Source organism: Arachis hypogaea, chromosome 14, assembly GCF_003086295.3.
Source record: "Arachis hypogaea cultivar Tifrunner chromosome 14, arahy.Tifrunner.gnm2.J5K5, whole genome shotgun sequence".
Taxonomy (NCBI): domain Eukaryota; kingdom Viridiplantae; phylum Streptophyta; class Magnoliopsida; order Fabales; family Fabaceae; genus Arachis; species Arachis hypogaea.
Window position 1 is genome coordinate 28524542 of NC_092049.1, and position 23248 is coordinate 28547789.

The following is a 23248-nucleotide window of genomic DNA, read 5'->3' on the forward strand; positions in this document are numbered from 1 at the left end:
GGATTCCACCCATTGACCTTCAATTTCCGCAATTAAATACATAAATTGATATTGATCAAGTGAGATCCTATTAAGAAAACATGAAGGATTGAATGGAAGCTCATCATTAATAGTGTTCGTAAAGCACTATTTGAATTTATTATTTTTAATTATTAATATTTAAAAATATAAAATAAAATATAGTATTAAATTTATTAAACTAAAAAAATTAAATTAAAAAAATTAAAATAATAACTAAAAACAATAAATTATAATAATTTTTTAATATTTTTTATTCTATATTCTGTGTACGTATGTACTTTTTAATAATAAGTGTAAATCGCCAAAATTTATTTCGAAAAATTTTAATACCAACAAAAATAACTTAAACATTGAAACAAATAGATTCAACATGTCCTATAGAAAACTGTCGTATGATAAACGTTTATAGTAAGCCATTTTCTTGCTGCTACCTTTTTTTTTTTTTTACCAACTCACTAATAACCAGTTTAACTTGGAAAAGCTAAGGAGTTCTTCCTGGAATAACCATTCTGGCTCTGGTTGGTAAGAAATAATGCACATTTTGGTTCCAATGATTAAAATGTTAGTTATTTAAACTAAATATGTTTGTACATATAGTTAAACTCATGCTGTGGGATTTTAATATATTACTACACCCCTCATATATTCAGTGTTGGAGACTACTGGGACATCTAACACATAAAATTTACAAAATTAAATACTTGTTGTAAAATGTTCAACTACCAACCAATACAATATTAAATGAAGAAATATTATATTATACTCACAAGTTAGGTTAACGGATGAGATTTTTCAAATTCTTATGAAAATTATCATGACTATATGTAGATAACAAAGTTATTATATGCCCCTTCATGTGACGATAGATCTCTCAGAAAGTTATTGCACTCGACACGTGCCATTCATTAACTTTCTCTTCTTTTTTTTTTTTTTTTTCTAAATTCGGTCACTGCCAGAAGGAATTGGTATACAGAATCAAATTCCTAATTCTTAATTGGAGATTCTAAAGACATTTGCATGTTCAAGTGCTGGATATATAGCTAGATATGTATAATACAAAAGTGCCACCTTCTGGATTTGGAAATAGAATAAGATAAGTCAACTTAAAATTCCCTTGACTTTGGATGAGAGAAATAATAAATACAATAAGTTCGTCGAATCAATATTAAAAACGGTCACCTAAAAGTATAGATACTTTAAGTGTTACGTAGGAAAGGAAGTTTGGTATTCTACAATGTTTATATTTATGCAATGCTCAATGATATTGATATATATAGCAAATGTAGAGAGAACCTAATGGTTATATATGAATTGTTATAAAGTGCACTATTATAACTAACTTAAGAACTTTGTTCTTGACAGATTCTTAATTACTATATGAATACGTACAAATCAAATATTGAACAATCTAATATAAGTAGGTCCTTTAGAGTGTTTAACGAAGTTAACCTAAGTTAGTTACTGTTAGTCAAAATTAGTAACTAGCAAGTAGAGTTAGTCATTATATTCTTCTATATATGCATAGTAGCCTGTTTTTATATGATGATTATGATTTTCTCAATTAAATGCTAATCTCTTTTTTCCCAAATGCTCTGTTCCTTTCTCTGCTCCTTTAAGTTCAAACATACAGTAGAAGAACATCCAATTGACCTTATTTGCTTATAATGAGTAAATGATTAAAATATTCTATTAAATTATATGTATTAATCAAATTAGTATGTAAATTAACTAATACAAATCACGTTACTCTATGATCTAGTTTTTTTATTTATGAAATTAGTGAACCATTAATTAACTCGTTAAGTGATGATTTATCTTACTCATATCTTCTTATAATTATTATTTTAAAAGTTTAACTAATATGATATTATTAATTGAACAAATTTTTTTTATACAAACTATTACCTTAAACTCTAAAACCTAAATCTTAAATCCATCAAAACTGCCACTATCTTACCACCCAAACTGAAACCATAACCACACTAACGTCAAGGCCTAATTACAAGCAACCCCATGCACCTAATTCGGGTCAGATATACGTATATGATTGTGGAAGCTCTCACTACAATTTAAAATTTTTGAGTAATATATGATAATACTATTTATTTGACCCACTAAATTATTAAATTTAATCCTATAATAATTTTTATTTAACTTTTGGTATTTAATACTCGATTTAAGAATTTCATATTAGATGTTTATTAGAATGATCATTTCTCAATTTAAATAAAATTTGTGTTTTTTTTTAGAAATCGACTCGAAAGAGTATTATTTATTTATTTTTAATATTAGCTTTAATTATTTTTGTAGCAACTACATTAATTAAAAGAATTTTCTCAACTATGAATATCAATAAAAGTTGGCTTTTAATTGTATGAGAAGTAAATTTTTAAATAATTATTTACTGATATATATATATATATATATATATATATATATAGAAAAAGAGATATTTCGATTGTATTGTTAAGAAAAATTACTTAATTTTTTTAAAATATGAAACCAAAATAATAAAATTTTAAATTATATTATTGTTTAAATTATTATTTTAGTATTTTAATTTATAAATTAGATATTTTGAATACTAATCATATTTCACAATAAAAAAATATAATTATAACAATAATCATGCTAATAAAAAATAACTACTTGTATAAAATACATATTAAAATATAAAATATACATTAAAAATAAGTTAAATAATACATATAAATACATAAATACATAATAATTAATAGATAATTTGATAATTAATTTTTATTATAAAAATTATTATTATATTATATATATTACCCCGCTATCAAAATTTTCTAAATCCGTCATTGCATCTAATCATCATTATTGTCATCATTAAAATAAAAGAACATAAACGCCATCATAAAATCCGTTATCATCATCACCGCCACTCGAACTTCAAGTTTAACAAAGTTAGTTAAAGAGGAAAAGACAGAGATCAATATATAGTAGGAGAAGGGAAAAAGAAAAAAAAGGCTTGGATGTGAATGGAGACTTGTGGTTGTGGATATATATGATGCTATTATGGACGTTTATTCAGGTGTATGTTATTATCATCTCAATTTATTCAATTTAGTTCCTTTTATATTAGTTAATTTAGTTAATTAGAAAATATAGAGAACAATAATAATTGTGAACAATGTGAATAATGGATTAAAAAAGGAAAGTAAAATTAACATTGTTCTTGATTGCTTGAACCACTCCATTGAGGATATCAATATTATCCTAAAGGCTCGACTTACTTATGCGCTTGATTTTCTCAATCAACGTATTTCTTCTGACATGCATTCAGCTCTTAGCTCATTTATTGAGGACGTCTTTTTCCACTTTTTCAAAATTCACGATGCTAACAAGAATTGAACAAGTCACTTGAGACTTTAGCCGACTATGATACTCAGCTGAAAAAATATGACACGGCTAAGTCTCAAGTCACTGAGATTTTGTTGGGGAAGATCGGGCAAAGGAATGATAAATGGTGTCGAAGATTGCAGCCTTAGAGAGAAAATTGGCTGATCTAAAATCAGGAAAAAACAAAGTCGCATCCACGAATATTGTTCTCTCTCTTTGACTGCAAATAATTGAAAAGGCTTATGCTCCCAAATTTTTGACTTGAGGTGTTTTAGTCGAAGCAGTCACTCGAGCCACCAATGCCAAAAAAGCAGCGCAAGAGTCCTCAAGCCTGGACCAATGACAAGAGGATCTGAAACTCATGTTTAGGAGCTTACTCTAGCTCTCTTTCGCGCTTATTTTGTTTAGTATTCTCGACTTACTTTGTTTTATTGACAATAGTATTTTTTGAAATACCTAGCATTTACATGCATGGTTCAACTGTTATCTGTATCTCTTATTCCATACGCATTGTCATCGAAAACGTTTTCTATTTCAAAGAGTCCTTTCTACAAAGGAGCCCATTTGCCTTTGACCTACTCAGTCGAAAGTACTAAATTAAATACTAAATCACCAATTGCAAATTTTTTACCTTTCATTTTTAAATTGTATGACTGACCTAAGACAAATGTCGGCTTAGAAAATTTCAAAGGATTTTCAACTCAAATGTCGCAAGTATAGCCCAAGCTAACAAGTGATCCTTAATCAAAGTTTATAAGAATGTCACAACAATTAAATCAATTACCATGAGTAGAATTACAGGTCGTCTTCCCTAGGACTTTCACTAGAGTACACATCATTGATTAGAAAATGTTGGGGGTTTTTAATTGCTTGCGAAAAAAGTAAAATGACAAGAAATTAAAGACAATGAACAAGTAACAATTAAAAGGGGACAACTAGAATTACCAACCAAGAAACTAACTAACTAATAAGTATGCAATGAAATGATAACATTAAAAAAGACATATAACTAATGAGTGTAAATTTAAGCTAGAAAAGCTAAGAGATCAAGGCTAACAAAAGGGGATGATAATCAATCAATATAAAAAGTCTTGGTTAGGGGTGAGAATTGGAGTCCTATCCTCATTATCATCATCAATTGTGATAGTAAGTATATTTTGCTCTCACTTAGTTATCCATTAACAATTGAAGGAAAGTTAAGTGAGCAAAATTGACTTTAGTCCACAAGTCTTAATCAAATCCTAATAAAAGATTAACTTTAGTGGAATTCAAGTCAATTAGCAATTCTCAATCACCAATCAACATTAGATTTGGATAATTCAAGAGTTCCAATACTCAACTCCAAAGCCAAGAAAGAAAATCTACTCCATATTCAATGTAAACATTCTATCAAACACTTGGTGGGCAAGTAAAAAGAGCATCATATAATTGAGAAAATTAAGCACAATTAAGTCTACCCACTACTAAATGGAACTAATCACAACTCAATCAACACATATAAATCATAGAAACTTTAATGCATTAATAAAAATTCAAAATTCATAAACTAACAAAATAAGAGAAAATAGTCAACAAGGTTCCAAGTGAAATTAAGCTATAGAAACTACAATTCAAGCAACAAAATAAAAGTCTAGCAAGATCCAAATGAGTAATTGAGATAAAATGTGATCAAAATACACTAAAACCCTAGAGAGAAGGTATAATTTCTCTCTCTAGAAACCTATGAACAAAAACTAGCTAAATTAAGTAAAAATGTGTGTATTCTTGGTTGCCTCCTTTCTCCTTTCAACTTTGGTCTTTTTCCCTCAGAACTAGATTGATTTGGGCCTCAAGAAAGGTCCAAAATTGCTGGCACGTGAATTTTTAAAGAACTCACGCACTACATGTCATGCGTACGCGTTAGTCACGCGTTCGCGCCAGTCGAACTCTTGCACAGGTCACGCGTATGCATAAGCCAAGCGTACACACGAGCACCAGATTCTCAAAATTTCAATTCTTCAAGTTCCTTCCACTTTTGCATGCTTCCATTCCATCCTCTAAGTAATTCTTGCCCTATGGACCTTGAAATCACTTAACAAATGCATCACGACATCGAACGGTAATAAGAGAGAATTAAAAATTAGTACTTTTAAGGCCTAGGAAGCATGTTTTGAATTATAAAGCACAATTAGGAAGAAATCATAAATTCATGAAATTTATATGAGTAAGTGTGAAAAGAGTTGACAAAATCCACTCAATTCAGTCCAAAATAAACCATAAAATTGTGGTTTATCAATGACTTAGATATCATTTCTTTTTGCTTTATCATTCTGTCTAGTGTCGTGAGTCGAACTTGGTATAACTCATCTAATTCATCAATCATACTTGACTAATATTGTTCGACTGGCAAATCATTTTGCCTTGCCACCCTTATATTTTTCAAATTTATTTCAAGTGGCAATACATTTTTATGGTCGTACACTAATTTAGTCGAAGAAGGATGGATCATTCCTATTAAGTCGAGAGCCCAACCTCTAAATGGCTAAGGCCTGATTATACTGTGAAAATCGAAAGTAGGAACTCTCTGAATTAGTGCATGCCTTTGGCATTAATCACAGTGTCGAGCAAAATTGATACAATCCTTCATCATTGAAGGTCAATATAGTCCTTGTCGACGTAGGGTCGAATGCATTTTTTGACCACTTGATGAGCTTCCCAAATACCTTCGTGTACCTTTGCCACAGCTAAATATGCATCTTGTATACTTACACACTAGAGCAAAGAACCATCAAAATTTTTCTTGAATAGATCCCCTCCAACCAATACAAAGCTCAATACTAAATATTTAATTTTTCGATCTATGATTTGATTGGAGTTTTTAAGGAAGTCGATGATCTTATATCTCCAATCATTTGGATCGAGAGCATTTGCATAGAAAACCCCTCTAACTTTTAAAGGAGTTAGGTTAGTTTCAATTTCACTAAACTGCTTTATCAACCTGGGAGATATTTTATAACCGGAATCCATTTGAGCTAGCTCGTTAGCTTCCTGATTCGACTCTCTGAATATGTGCTTTATTGAAACTGAGTCGAACTCAACTAAGAGTCGAACAGCTACCACAAGATATTTGGATAATTTTGACTAATAACTCGATATTTTCTAGCCGACTTTTGAATTACTAATTGTGAATTTTTCAGAATTTCGACTGTTCAAGCTCCTTTTTCAATTAAGAGTTCTTGGCCAATGATTAAAGTCTCATACTCTGCTTCATTATTTGACATTCCTGGCTCTAGTCGAAACATGAACTTGGTCAAAATGTCATCAGGGGTGATTATTAAGATACCCACTCCTACTCCATTTTGATGTTTCGACCAATTGAAAAATAACCTCCATGGTTTAAGCTCTAGATATCCTAGTACGGGTCATTCATCAATATCGACGCAAGGGTGGTCTGCTAGAAAGTCAGCAATCACTTACCCTTTAACAGCATTGGCAGGGACATAAAATAAAGAATATGCAATTAAAACTAACATCCACTTGCCAATTCGACCTCTCAAAATTGGATAAGAAAGCATGTATTCAATAATATCAAATTTTGAACCAACATGAGCATTCTTTCCAATTAAATAGCTTTTCATCTTAGTACAAGAGAAATATAAGTTTAAGCAAAGTTTCTTGACTACACTATATCGAGTTTCTACATCAGTCAACATTCGACTTAGATAGTAAACCACTCTTTAACTACCATCTTCGTCCTCTTAGGTCAGCATGTCCCCTAGAGATGTTTCTGACGTAGCTATGTATAATCGTAGTAGTCGACCTTGCTTAATAGGTGCCAAGATAAGTGGTGAAGTCAAATACTACTAGATTTGGTCGAATGCTTGTTGGTGTTCATCTTCCCATTTGAATTCTTCTTCCTGTTTCAATTTCAACAAAGGAATAAATGTCCTTGTTTTTCCAAACAGGTTTGAAATGAAACATCGAAGAAAATTTAATTTACCTAAGAAAGATTGAAGTTCTTTCTTATTTTTGGGAGATGATAAGTCGAAGATAGCATTGCACTTGTTAGTGTCGACAATTATCATTTTTTCTGCACAATAAATCCCAAAAAATTTTCTGCAGATACACCAAAAGCGCATCTTAATGGATTCATTTTGAGTCGATGATATCTCATTTGTTTAAAAGCAGTTTCTAAGTCATCCGGATGAGATTGTTTCTACTTCAACTTCACCACTACATTATCAATGTAAATTTCTATAAACTTACCAATAAAATTATGAAAAATCAAATTCATAGCTCTTTGGTAAGTTGGCCCAGCATTTTTTAGCCTAAATGGCATGACTAATCATTTCATAGGTACCAATGGCTCCAGAAACTTATTTTTGAGACATCTTTTTAGGATATGAATATATGATTAGATCGTGAGTATCCATCTATGAAACTCAGAATTTCGCTTCCTACCGCAGAGTCGATCAGCATCTCTGCAATTGGCATGTTATACTCATCCTTTGATGTTGCTTTATTCAAATTCTTGAAATCAATACACACCCTCAACTTTCCATTTTTCTTAATGACACGTACAATATTAGAAATCCATTCAACATACATGGCTGTTCGAATGAAACCAGCTCTCAACAAACGTTCGACCTCCTCTTTGATTTTAACCATAATTTTAGGTAAAAAAATGTCTAGGAGCTTGCTTTATAGGTCGAGCATTATCAATAAGGGGAAGCTTATGTTCGACCAAATACCGGTCTAACCTAGGCATTTTCTCATATTTCCAAGCAAAGCAATCCTGATATCTCTTCAGCACCTCTATTAGTTATTTCTTAAAAAACAGGAACCAAGTATTTGCTGGCATATGTAACTCGACCTTTCCACCAATCTCGACTTTCTCAAGAAGGTCTTGTACTTTGACTTCTTTATTGTGCAAGTCTTCTGAAAATAAATTGGACTTCTCAAACCCTAAGCGATTGAGATCATATATACAATCTAGTGCACATTCTCCTGTGCACTCCTTCTTTTCAGCCATATACACTGAGAGTCAAGCCCAATGGCTTAATATATCCATTAAGTGGATTGTGTGACCAAGATTTTCTTGGCCTTAGGGACCAACTTCATACCATGGGCCTCGACATAGCAGCCTTTGATAAGAGATGGGTCAAAGGTGCTCATATCAATATTTAGTGGTCGAACACTAATATGATATTCCTTAAAGCTGACATTCAATTTCTTTGATCATTCCATCCTCATCTCAGAGCATCAATTTTTGATGATGGGTCGAGAGAATTGCCCATACTCCATGGATCTAATCTCTCCCCAATAGCATATTGAACGTTGCCTTGGTAGGCACCACTATAAATACCATGGGTCATTCGACACTTCCTACTTTAACCTTGAGTGGGATCATTACCAGAGCTATTGTCAACTTACCCCAAATTTGTCTTAACTAAATCTTTGACTGTTTTCTGGAATAATGGGAGCACGCTCTCAGTCAGCAAGTTAATTGCTACTCCTCCATCGACTAAGATGTGATTGATCATCAATTCTTCAACCTTAGCTTTAATATTCAAAGGTCGAAGATGACCTTTGGTTATTTCATCAGGTCTTTCAAACAACCCTTCATTAATCAACCTGTTTTCGACAAACCTGCATTCGTTCCCTTGGATGGCATCATCATAATCCCCTTTGAGACAACTCTAAGGGTTTTCAGTGTCACCCTAAAAGTCAAAAGGGAAAATCGAAATTGTGGCTACATAACCAAAATCAATTTCACCAAACATGACATCCAAGTCATCTTCAAATCCAGAGTCAAAAGTCTCTGTTAACGCTTCTTCATCTTCTTTCGACTTGAAAATTGACTTAGTTATGGATGTTTCTTTCGAGAAATCCTTTTGTTCTTGGATCTTGGTCGATGATGTTTTATCCTCCTTTTGTTCTTCCTTATCGGGCGACTTACTGTCTTTACCCAACTTAGGATATGGACCTTCTATGTCGACATATTCCCTTTGTGCCCGAGTTTCAGCTTTTGGAATAAAGGGAGCTCTGTCCTGAAAGTTGCGTCGAGATTTAGCTCGACCGCCTCCTCTTCTGCTTGTCCCTCGTCGAGAAGCACCTCTTTTCTGGTTTCAAGTATAATTTCCAAAACCTCCTCTAGAACGTTAAAATTAACATTTCTTAAGTAGTTCAGAGCATTGCTTTGTACCCACTTATTATTCGACACATTAGAGGGAGGAACTCTAGTTCGATTTAACACCCCTTGGGGTTTCTGATCGACTATGATGATATTGCACATCTGTTGTTTGACAGAAGCATTTGAGAAATCTCGACTTTTACCTTGCTGCTTTAGTTGGGCTTGCCTCAATTTTTCTTGGTAAACCCGCTCTCTACTTTTCTTGTAGGAATCGAAAGTCTTAGCAGTTGAGGTATCGAACAAAGCACTGCATCGAGGACAAATAGCAACATCTTTTTCCTCTTCTCTTTGCCATAGCAAAAAATACAACAGGTCTTCTCCTGCCTTTGGATAGATGGACCTTTTTGTTTCGAACATGTCGAGTTCGAACTGACCACTTTTTCCAACAGGCTCAATAGAGGCCATGTTAATCAAGAAAGTCAATTTCTCTATTTCTGTAAAGTTCAACATTACCTGGAAAGGATCAAAATCCACTTTCATCTTAGGTTTCTTAGCGAACTTTAGTCAACCATCATCAATTGTCTTCTATATCAGGTACCTAAAACGGACACAATTATTAGTATAATGCCAAGAGGCTTGAGGAAATTTTCAAAACTTTTTATTTCTAATTTCAAAACAAGATGGCATTCTTTTTTCTCTTTAGGGAGTACAAGTTGTTTATCTTTTAATAACATGTCAAAAATTTGTTCAGCTTTATTCAAGTTGAAAGAATAACTTCTTCCTCCTAACATAGGAGTTTTGTCTTTTGTTGGATTAAGAGATCGACACACATATGGGGTCCATCTTTTAATTCTGCAGCAAAGGCAGACTCATTGTTCAACTCTTCTTCACTAATACAGTCGACATAATGTACCTTTTTATTAAAGAAAGGTTTTCTTTTGCTCGACTCAATTTCTTCTTTTTCTTTATTCAACATTTCAATTTGTTGAACTTTATCAACTAACTGAGCCAAACCGAGAAATTGCTGGTTGGTGCGCCTAGCAAACCCCACACCTTTTTGTACGGGCTATTCCAGCAAGTAAACTGGGTCTTCCAAGTAATACCTGAGCGAGTCAGCGTCGATCCCACGACGATTGTGGCTTGAAGCAAGTTAGGGTTATCTTGCAGGTCTTAGTCAGGTGGATCAGAAGGTTATTGTGTAAACCTTGAATGATTATATGTCATATATAGAGTTGTAAGAGTAATGTGTGAAAGGGGTAAAACCAATTGGATTAAATCAGCAAGAGGAATAGAGTTGAGAATTGGAGTTGCTTTGTCTTTCTGAATTAACTCTGGTACTACTATTTTCTCTGCTTGTGAATGATCTTCTTCTATGGCAGGCTGTATGTGATCAACGCCATGGGCCGTGGTCATTGATTTCCTCTACTACAGATTGAACGTCATTGGCCGTGGTCATCCAATCTGACGAAGGGTGAAGCGCTTAGCAAGTCATTCTCCTGGCGATTCTACTCAAAGCGCCACAGACAAGGTCGAATCTTCCGGATTGGAGAACGCTACTTCTATGGATTCTAGCCTATACCACGGAGACCCTAATCTCCCCGGAAATCGGCTGAACTGGTGTCTCGAGAAGTTCCCAACGAAGTCGTGGATTAACCATCTGAGAGATGCATAAACATAGCTGTTAGCTCATGATTTCCAGTTATGTATTCACACGAACCCAAGTAGACGCGGGTGTTTGTCAGGCACATTCGTCTTAATGTGATGAACAGAGCTAATTGGTTAGATCATCCTATTCACCATGATGACGATCAGATTATACATCTTAGAAACAGATCAAATACGGATCGGAGAAGAAATAGTAATACTTTTATTAATTCATAGGACTCAGCGGGGCTCCTCCCCTCAACCTAGGAGGTTTAGAAACTCATACTGAGGTAAAATACAATGATAAATGTGTATGATGGTAAAAGTGATGTAAAAGTTCTGAATAACATGAATTAAATCCCTTAAATACTAAACTAATAACCAGTAAGTGTACAATAGTCTTTTTAGTGCTAAAATCTACTTCTGAGGCCCACTTGGTGAGTGTTTGGGTTGAGCTTTGATGAGATCCATGTGCTATGAGGTCTTTTGGATGTGGAACGCCAGCTGGGGAGTCCTCTCTGGGCGTTTGGACATTGGACTCTGCTCTTTGGGCGCTGGACGTCAGAAAGGGGGCAGGAAGCCAGCATTGGACGCCAGTTTTGGGCCTTTAAATTCAAAACAACATATAAACTATTAGACATTACTGAAAATATCTGGAAGTCAGATTTCCATAGCCGTTAAGAACACTCCATTTGGACTTCTGTAGCTCCAGAAAATCTCTTCCGAGTGCAAGGAGGTCAGATTTGGACAGCATCTGCAGTGCTTTCTCTGTCTCTGAATCAGACTTTTGCTCCAGCTCCTCAGTTTCAACCAGAAAATACCTGAAATGGTGCAAAAACACATAAACTCAAAGTGGAATCCAAAAATATGAATTTAACACTAAAACTTGTAAAAACTAAACAAAATATGCTAAAAACTATGTGAAAACTATGCCAAAAAGCGTATAAAATATCCGCTCATCAAAACACCAAACTTAAACTGTTGCTTGTCCCCAAGCAAGTAAAAATAAAATAGGATGAAAAGAAGATTTGGATGCAATAGATCTCTGAGTTTCCAATGAAGCTCAGTTTCAATTAGATGAACGGGACTTAGTAGCTTTTTGCTTCTTAATAGTCTTGGTATCTCACTATCCATTGAAAATCAGAATGGCTAGCATCTTTAGGAACTTAGAATCCAGATGATATTATTGATTTTCCTAGTTTAACTCTTTTTTATTCTTGAACACAACTTTTAGAGTCTTGGCCGTGACACTAAGCACCTTATTTTCCAGTATTACCACCAGATACAATAATGCCACAGACACTTTAACTGGAAACCTTTTCAGATTGTGACTCAGCTTTGCTAGAGTCCCCAGATAGAGGTGTCCAGAGTTCTTAAGCTCACTCTTTTTGCTTTGGATCATGACTTTAACTGCTCAATCTTAAACTTTTCACTTGACACCTTCACGCCACAAGCACATGGTTAAGGCCAGGATTTTATTCCTTTAGGCCCTCCTATCCATTAATGCTCAAATACTTGAGACCCTTTTATACCCTTGCCTTTTGGTTTAAAGGGTTATTCACTTTTTCAATCTGTCCTCCTTTTCCTGCATTTTTGGGCAGTAATGAATTTTTCTACTTTATTATTATTATTATTATTATTATTATTATTATTATTATTATTATTATTATTATTATTATTATTATTATTATTATTATTATTATTATTATTATGCCTTTTTTCTTTTTTTTTTCGCATGCATATAATTTTTTTCTTTTGCAACATGCTTTTTCTTTTACTGCTTTTTCTTTCTTCAAGAATCAATTTTTAGATTTTTCAAATTATCAATAATAATTTTCCTTTTTTCTTATTATTTCAAGAGTCAGCATCATAAAATTCACTGTTTATTCTTTCATTCAGAAAACTAAAACAATGTAAACCAATCAAATTAATGTAACTATTCTTTATTGGAAAGCTCAAAAATCTATGCATCTTTATTTGTTCTTAAAAAAATTTACTATTTTATTCATGTTCAATGATGATAAGAGGAATAATTTATAGCTAATTGAAAAAATAAAAATTAATTAATTACTACTAATGCTTATGTAATCCTAAAAATTAAAAGACATAAAATTAGAATTAAAAATAAAGGCTCAATTACTGCTAGTGATCATGTAACTCTAAATTAGGATGGAAATACGTGAGACAGGAATAGGAATAACAGAAATATGAGAAACAAGAATTAGAATAACCACAGAATTGAAATTCAACAACCTTCAGCTTTGGGGATGCTGGTTTCTTCAGGCTATGGGACGCATGGCTCTTCCTGAGGGGCGCATGATTCTTTAGCTTGTGGGGCCCTGAGCTCTTCAAGAGAGAGCTTCTGACGCTTCAGCTCCTCCAGCTCACGAACTTGCTTCTCATGTTCCTTGACCAGTTTGCAAATCATGCTAGTCTGATCTCTCTGCTCCTCTCTAAGCTGATCCAACGTGCTCTGTAGGTGAATTACAGATGCCTTAAGCTATTCCCAGTATTCCATTGGAGGGATCTCTTGGGACTATTTGGGTTTCTTCCTCTTTAGGTTATCATCTTCTATCTTGGAACTCTCCATCACCTGCTTGGTGATTGGGTTTTTCACTGGAATAAAATTATCCACTTGGATCAGAACCTTAGCCTCTTGGCATCGGCGGAAGATGAGATTTGGATAAGCCAGCATGGCCTTAGTGGAATCTCTGTTTGATAGTTTGTAAATTTCTTGGGGGATTATTTGGTGGACTTCCTCCTCATTCCCCACCATGATGTAGTGAATCATCACAACTCTTGCAATATTGACTTCAGAGTGGTTATTTGTGGGGAGTATAGAACGCCCAATGAAGTCTAGCCATCCTCTAGCAACAGGATTGAGGTTTGCCCTTTTTAGCTGGCATGGCTCCCATTTGGTATTTTCAATCCATTGGGTTCCAGGTAGGCATATCTCCTCTAAGAGTTGATCTAGCTTTCGGTTAGCTACAACCCTGCTGTTGTATGACTCACGGTCATCCCTTTGCAGAGGTAGTTTGAAGACCTCTCTCACCCTGTCTAGGTGAAAGTATATGATCTTCCCTCTGACCATGGTGCGAAAAGTATGGATGACTGTTCCATCCTGCTTTTGCTTTTCTGTCATCTACAGATTTGCATAAAATTCCCGGATCATGTTGTTTCCAACATTTAATTCTGGATTGCTTAGAATCTCCCAGCCTCTCCTTCGAATCTGCTCTTGGATCTCTGTGTATTCTTCTTCTCCAAGGTTGAATCCTACTTTAAGGATTACTGGCCTTTTACTCATTACCTTGTGATAATATTCTTCATGTTGCTTGGTGAAGAATCGAACAGGTTTGAAAACAACTGTTGAGTTATCTTCTTTCTTGTTCTTTGGGGCGGTCTTGCCACTTTTTGGAGCCATGGGATTGAATTCTTGATGAGAGAACAGGGCTCCTGCCACACAAAACTTAAAATTTTTAGAAAATTAAACAACGATTTTCGAAAATCACAAGAAAATAAACAAGAAAATACCAAACCTAAAAATTTGACACAAAAATTAAACAAAGAAAAATTATTTTTTTGAAAATGTGTTGAAAGAAAGACTCAAAGAACAATGATTACCAAGAATATAAGCACAACGCTCTAACCAATTGAACACAAAAAATAAAAAAATATTTTTGAAAACCTTTATAAAGTTTTCGAAAAAATAGAGAAGAAAAAATAAAAATAAAAGACTCAACAAGAACACAAGACTCAAACAAAGAACAAAGATTAAACAAAGAAAATAAAAATATTTTTGAAAAACCTTTTATGATTTTTGAAAATTTGAAGAAGAGTAAAATAAAAATAAAAGACTGAAAGACTTAAACCAAGAACACAAATTGAACAAAGAAAAAAAAATATTTTTGGAGAAGATTTTTTATTTTTTCAAAAAATAGGAAGAAGAAAATAAAAGTAGAAAAGCTAACAAAATTAAAAATTACCTGATCTAGGGAGCAAGACAATCCGTCGGTTTGTCCAAACTTAACAATCCCCGGCAACGGTGCCAAAAACTTGGTGCGCGTACGCAAACCCCACACCTTTTCGTACGGGCAGTACCAGCAAGTGCACTAGGCCGTCCAAGTAATACCTGAGCGAGTCAGCGTCGATCCCACGAGGATTGTGGCTTGAAGCAAGCTAGGGTTATCTTGCAGGTCTTAGTCAGGTGGATCTGAAGGTTATTGTGTAAACCTTGAATGATTATATGTCATATATAGAGTTGTAAGAGTAATGTGTGAAAGGGGTAAAACCAATTGGATTAAATCAGTAAGAGGAATAGAGTTGAGAGTCGGAGTTGCTTTGTCTTTCTGAATTAACTATGGTACTACTGTCTTCTCTGCTTGTGAATGATCTTCTTCTATGACAGGCTGTATGTGATCAACGCCATGGGCCGTGGTCATTGATTTCCTCTGCTACAGATTGAACGCCATTGGCTGTGGTCATCCAATCTGACGAAGGGTGAAGTGCTTAGCAAGTCATTCTCCTAGCGATCCTACTCAAAGTGCCACAGACAAGGTCGAATCTTCCGGATCAGAGAACGCTGCTTCTATGGATTCTAGCCTATACCACGGAGACCCTAATCTCCCCAAAAATTGGCTGAATTGGTGTCTCAAGAAGTCTCCAACGAAATTATGGATTAACCGTACGAGAGATGCATAAACATAGCTGTTGGCTCGTGCTTTCCAGTCACGTATTCACATGAACCCAAATAGACGCGGGTGTTTGTTAGGAACGTTCATCTTAATGTGATGAACAGAGCTAATTGGTTAGATCATCCTATTCACCATGATGAGGATCGGATTATACATCTTAGAAACAGATCAAACATGGATCGGAGAAGAAATAGTAATACTTTTATTAATTCATAGGACTCAGCAGGGCTCCTCCCCTCAACCTAGGAGGTTTAGAAACTCATACTGAGGTAAAATACAATGATAAACGTGTATGATGGTAAAAGTGATATAAAAGTTCTGAATAACATGAATTAAATCCCTTAAATACTAAACTAATAACTAGTGTGGGTACAACAGTCTTTTTAGTGCTAAAATCCACTTCTCGGGCCCACTTGGTGAGTGTTTGGGTTGAGCTTTGATGAGATCCACGTGCTATGAGGTCTTTTGGGCATGGAACGCCAGCTGGAGTGTCCTCTCTGGGCGTTTGGACATTGGGCTCTGCTCTTTGGGCGCTGGACGCCAGAAATGGGGCAGGAAGCTGGCATTAGACGCCAGTTTTAGGCCTTCTAATCCGAAACAACATATAAACTATTATACATTTCTGGAAAGCTCTAGAAGTTAGCTTTCTATAGCCATTGAGAATGCTCCATTTGGAATTTTGTAGCTCCAGAAAATCTCTTCCAAGTGCAAGGAGGTCAGATCTGGACAACATCTGCAGTGCTTTCTCTGTCTCTGAATCATACTTTTGCTCCAGCTCCTCAGTTTCAACCAGAAAATATTTGAAATGGTGCATAAATACATAAAATCAAAGTGGAATCAAAAAACATGAATTTAACACTAAAACCTGTAAAAACTAAACAAAATATGCTAAAAACTATGTGAAAAATATGCCAAAAATCGTATAAAATATCCGCTCATCACTGGTTTACTAATTTCTTTTGAATATTGAAATCGAGACCATTGATGGCCATTTTGACAATTTCAGGTTCATGAATAGGAGTAAAATATTTGTTTCTCATATTCTTGAATTGAATTAGATAGTCCTCGATCAACTTAGGCTTTGCCTTCTCACTGTGAATAAATCAGACAAAGTTACTTTCATCTCACCTCTAAAGAATTGATAATGAAAACTTCTTTCTAATTGAACCTAGTTATGGATTTAGATAGGTCGCAAATTTGAAAAACCATGTGAATGCATTCTTTGTCAAAAGGAGGAAAAATATCTCATTTTCAAATATTTATTATCAGCTAACTCACCGTTTTCTACTATATAGTGAGCTATATGCTCGATGATTCTCCACTCTCACCTGCAAACTTAATGAGGGATTTGAGAGTTTTGAATTTCCTAGGAATTTTGACTTGCAAGATATAATATAGAAAGGGAGAAATGAAATAGGGTTGATTTGTCACCCCTATATTTAACCCTACTCGATCCAAAATCTGTTCAACAGCATGGATTATATTCTGACCATAAGTTTGAACAGCATTGTTTGCTCTTGCTTCATTTAAAATTCTATTTGGATCATCTCCTCTATTTAACATCAGAGGAGGATTATTAACCTACATTCCACCTACTGATGGTATAAATAGTCAATTGACTGTACCTGCAATATCATCGCCACGTGGAGCTATCTGTTTTATCCTTGCATGAATATTTTTTATTATAGGATTTAAAACTGTAGCCATCTTCTGTGTAAGCATATTGACTAAATCATGCTAGCTATCCTCAATTTGTTGTCTAAACATAGCCAAAGATTCGACCGTGTTAGGAGATGTTCCGACAGGAACTTGTCTCGACATCTTTGAAAATATAGATGCACATCCTCCAGTAAGGTTGCCCCTATGTCTTGTGTCGAAATGACATTTTGCATTACTACGTTAAGTTACAAGGACATGGGTATCGACCCTAAATATGGGGATTATTCATCAAATACGGATAAGCATTATAATTCGCCATATTAGGGTTATAATTGGCTGGCATATCCATTGGAGGATATCCTATAGGAGGCATAGGATTATACAAAGGGTTGTTCCTTGTTGTGATTGTACCTCCTATATATCCCATGTTGGAGTTCTCCAACGGTGAAGAGTAATTTGGAGGCAACCCATATGGGGGCCACTTAGTGATCACAATCGACGGAATTTTCTCTGTGATAATAGGGTTCGTCGTTTGATTTGATGGGCCAGCTTCTACCTCTGGGCCTCTTGTATTTTCACTAGCGTCATTATTCGACGTATCCGTCGAAGTAGAGGCTCTATCTGTTTGACACGTTACTTAACCTAGTGTCTCACCGGGTATGCCAATTTGTTTCCCTTGATTTTTGATAACCTCGACAAGGTTTTTCAATAGGGTGTCGAATCAAACTTATATCAAGATCTCAAGTATCAGAGAGCAGATACGACTTCTTTGAAAAAGAGTGGACTCAACCCGGAAATTACTTAGCGTTCATATCGAAATGTATGAGTTGCTTGAATTGTGGAAAATAATAAAGAATTGCAATAAAAAATGAAGCTTTAAAATTTAAATTGAAAGAAAGCAAAATCCTTGAAGAACATAAGTAAAAACAAAATGCGTAAAGTAAATAATGAAAAGAAACGGAAAAAAAAAACAAAATAAAAAAAAAGAAAATACAAGTAGACTTCCAACACTCAGATGCACTTGTGAGTCTTGTGTTGCGTCGTTGGGACTGAAAATTTTGGTGGAAGCTTACCTATGATGATCTAGTATTTTTGAAGAAGTTCCAGAATTCTTCTGAGTTTTTGCCATGGAGAATCTTAGCCCACGATCTTACTTCCTCCTTTTTCTCAGCTATGACCTTGCCTTGACCATGAATAATCTTGACTCCCAAGTTTTGACACCCAGTCTTTTTTGGTCTTCAAGTCCCACGTTTTTTTCCAGCTTATTCCTCAAATTTCGCACCCATGTTTTCTACTTAGTTTACAAGTCGAGTAGCAAGTCTTGATACTCAAGGAAAAACAATAACTACCTTTCAACTTTGATGCTCTTTCTACCATCTTTCTTCGACTTTAGCTTGCATGTTTCTGCTTCTGTAGTTGAAACATTGTTTTTGTAATTGAAACCATTAGTAGTCGAAACACCTTTTTGTCGAAAAAAAATCTATTTTTTTTACCAACTATTACAAAATAAAGTTTAGAAACTTAGCTAATTTAACATAAATAATTATTTTTACACCCTAATAATTTTTTATTTGACAAATAGCTATTGAATTAAAAGAATGAATTTATAATTTTCAAATGATGGAATGGATAAAAAATTATCATTTTTTGGCAATTGTCCTTAACATCGTTGCTATTGTGACATGTTAGGCGTCTACTTGACACTATATACCATTTTTGTTGACAACGAAACCTATATTATATTGACCTTAAATATTTAATTTACAAAATTCTAATATATATATATAGTTTATACTGGAGATTAAAGTTTTTCAAATTTTAGAAGGTTAGTATAGGTTCCAATTGGTTTATAGTTTATGAATATTGAGTTATACTAAGTAGAAACCTAAAATGTCACGTTGTCAACGATATTAATGAAAACGACAAAGAGATTAAAAATTAGTTAATATATACACAGGGACGGACATTAGGGGGAGTGAGGCCTCGCCCCAATTTTTTTAAAAAAGTTAATAATAATAAGTTATTATGTATGATTTATTTTTTTTAAAATTTATTTAATATTTAGTGTAATATAAATAAAAATTCAACCTAACTTAAATATTAATGATTTGTAATATCAAAAAAAGTAAGTAACAATATTAAAAAAATCTGAAAAGATATTATTACTAATATTTTTTAATTAAATAAAATTTTTCAAATCTCATAAAGTAGATTTTTTTTCTTCTTGTGAGTGTCCTTCTTGATTCATTTGGTATTAATTCTCTCTATTTCAACTACTACAACTGAGAAATCTTTTTTAGCGATGAATATTGTGAAGAATAACTCATAAACACAAAATGAAAGATTAATTTCTTGCTACTTGTTTTTTAATTATATTGAAAAGAAAATTGCTAAAAAATTTGACACAGATTCTATTATCGATAAATTTTATGATACGAAGAATCGACCACTTCATTAATAAAAAGTACATACATATTTTTTGTACTTTAAAATATATTCTCTATCGATATGTTTTTGTAATACATTTTACATTATATAATTTTTTGTATAATTTTTTAATATTATATATGTTATTAACCCATCCAAAATAATATTTCTGGATCCGTCGTCTCTGTATATACAATATTTTTTCGTATTTCATGAGTCACAAATTTGTTCCTTTAATTTAGAGGCTATATTTTGTGGACTTCATTTTTTATTTTGGGGGTGATTTACCCGCTAATCAACTAAAATTAAAATTGATTCCAACAGAACAAAATTATATTGGTCTCTGATAATAAGAACTTAAGTAAGTTGCCACATTTAATTTAAAGAATATATGTGGGGTCATTGGCCACATTTGTGGGTTGTGAAGTGTCGGATTCCATTCCAACCCGATTGACCTTCATTTTCTGGCTATAAATACTAAAACAGATATTGATCAAGTGCATGCATTGAAGTGAACTAAAATGTGAGAACTTATTAAGAAAACATGAATGATGGAATGGAATTGAAGCTCATTGTTAATGGTGTTTGCTCAACAGCCTTGCATGAAGGGATAGTGAGTAGATCTGAGCCAAGGATGGCTTGCCGCCGACATCTCCCACTTTGCGGCCAGCTAGCCTTGGTTCATGTTTGTTCTCTTTCCTCTCTTTTAAGACTTTTAAAGAGCAACCAATGATTTAATTGTTCTATGTTCATATATGCTTAATGTTATTAGGTATACACTAAAATCAGTTATTAAAATTATTATATTAATATAAAATATATATTAAAAATAAATTAAACAATATATATATATATATTTTTGTTAATTTTAATATACAAATAATATTTTTTATATTTTTTACAGGCAAACTACCTAAATTTATTTGGAAAAACTTTAATATCGACTAAAAGAATATCAAAATATTGAAACTAATAAAAGACTTTAAAAAAATAGTAATTGGTAAATGTTTAGAATAAGCACTTCTCTTGTTGTTGCTGCTGCTTTTTTTAATTTACCATCCAACTCACTCATACTGGTTAACTTGGAAGGCGTAAGGAGTTCTTTCTGGAATGAAGTTAAGTAGTTAACTGTTTTGACTCTGGTTTTGGTAAGTAATGCACATTTTGTTTCCAATAATTAACATGCTAGTTATTTAAACGACTAAATGCTCAAATTTATTTAAAAAATATCACTCATTTTTTAAATTGGTGTTCGAAAAGTTTTTTTAGTCAAATTCGTCCTATAAAAATTTTAAGTTAGTGATGTTAGTTTTTTCATCACTTTTATTGTTGACAACGTCAAAATTTTTTAATATAACATATTAAGTAATACCACACTAAATATAATACATATTTAACAATCCTAGTTAATTATTAACATACATGATAAATTTATACAATTATATGAAATCAACCTCAAAATGAAAGAATCTTGATGAGATATTAAAATTTTTTAATTTAAAATTAATTTAATTTAATTTTATAAATTTATCATATTATATAATAACTAATTCAAACTGTTTAATATATATTGTGGTGATACTTGATCATATTATATCAACAAATTCTGACAACATGAGTAACGAAAATAATTAAAAAATATTGTAAAAATTAGGCACTATTTTTAGGTACCAAAACAATCGACTTTAATATATTACATCCCTCTTATTCAATGAGGAATAGTGGGACATCTTGAATACTTCTAAAATGTTCCAAATTCTTATGAAATTTATCATGACTCGATGTATTTAGTATACAACTTATGAAAAGAAACTACCAATTGCAGTCTTGACTTATTCTTCATGTGAATGTAATAGATCTCTTACAACGTTTTTACACTAGATATACGACACGTGCCACTCAATCAACCCTTTTTCTTTTTTTTCTAAATTCGGTTAGGGATTGGTATATAGAATCAAATTCTTAATTGGAGATTCTAAAGACAATTGCATGTTCATGTGCTAGATATACATCTATATATATAGATGGATAAGAATGCAAAATGAGCGCTCATTTAATTCACAATCTCAACAAAGCAGTCTCAACATTTATGTGTTTATTATATCTCCTCTAAAGTTTAAATTTTACTTTAGAGAGTAAAATATGATCTCTCACTATTAATTTTATAATTGAGACCAATAATAAATATAAAAGAAAAACTATTCAAGAGTAGAAGATCACACTTTATTCTCTAAAGTAAAATTCAAATTTTAGAGGATCCAAATCCTATTGAATGTACCACATTTATATAGACTATTAGATTTTATTAGATTAAAATCAAAGGTTAATATAAAAGAAGAGTATTGATAAACTATAATAAATACAGAATATTATAGTACATAAATAAATGCTTTAAATGACAATACTTTAATACATAATACTTTAAATAGCAATAAAATCTTTTATTATTAAATAATTAAATATAAAATATATAAATACAAAATATCTAAATATTTTTTATTTATTAAAATTAATTATTATATAAAATTTTTTTATAATATTAAAAAATTAGATTAAAATAATATTTTAAATTATAACATAAAATATAAAATAATTAAAATTTTATTTTATATTACTCAAAAAATAACTAGATTATTATATTCAAAATTTATTAATTAATTACTTTTATTAAAGATATTATTATATAATATAATTTTTTTATAAAATATTTTTAAAATATAATTTATTTAAAATATTATATATAATACATGATATATATACGTAGATTATACAATCCTATATATATGTAAATTATATTTTAAAAATATTTTTATAAAAAATTATATTATATAATAATATCTTTAATAAAAGTAGTTAGTTAATAAATTTTAAATATAATAATTTAATTATTTGTCAAGTAATATAAAATAAAATTTTAATTATTTTATATTTTTATATTACAGTTTAAAATATTATTTTAATATAATTTTTTAATATTATAAAAAATTTTGTATAATAATTAATTTTAATAAATAAAAGATTTTGTTGCCATTATTTTAAAGTATTGTGTATTAAAGTATTGTTATTTAAAATATTTATTTATGTATTATGATATTCTGTATTTATTAGAATCTATCAATACTCTTCTTTTATATTAGCCTTTGATTTTAATCTAATAAAATCTAATGGTCTATATAAATATGGCACATTTAATAAGCACATAAGTGTTGAACTCATTTTAGACATACCCTCAACAAAAGATTCTACCAACTTCTGCCAACTTTTATTTATAATTGTATTTAATAAAAATATCTTTATAAATGTGCTTTTATATACATATCAATACTTTATA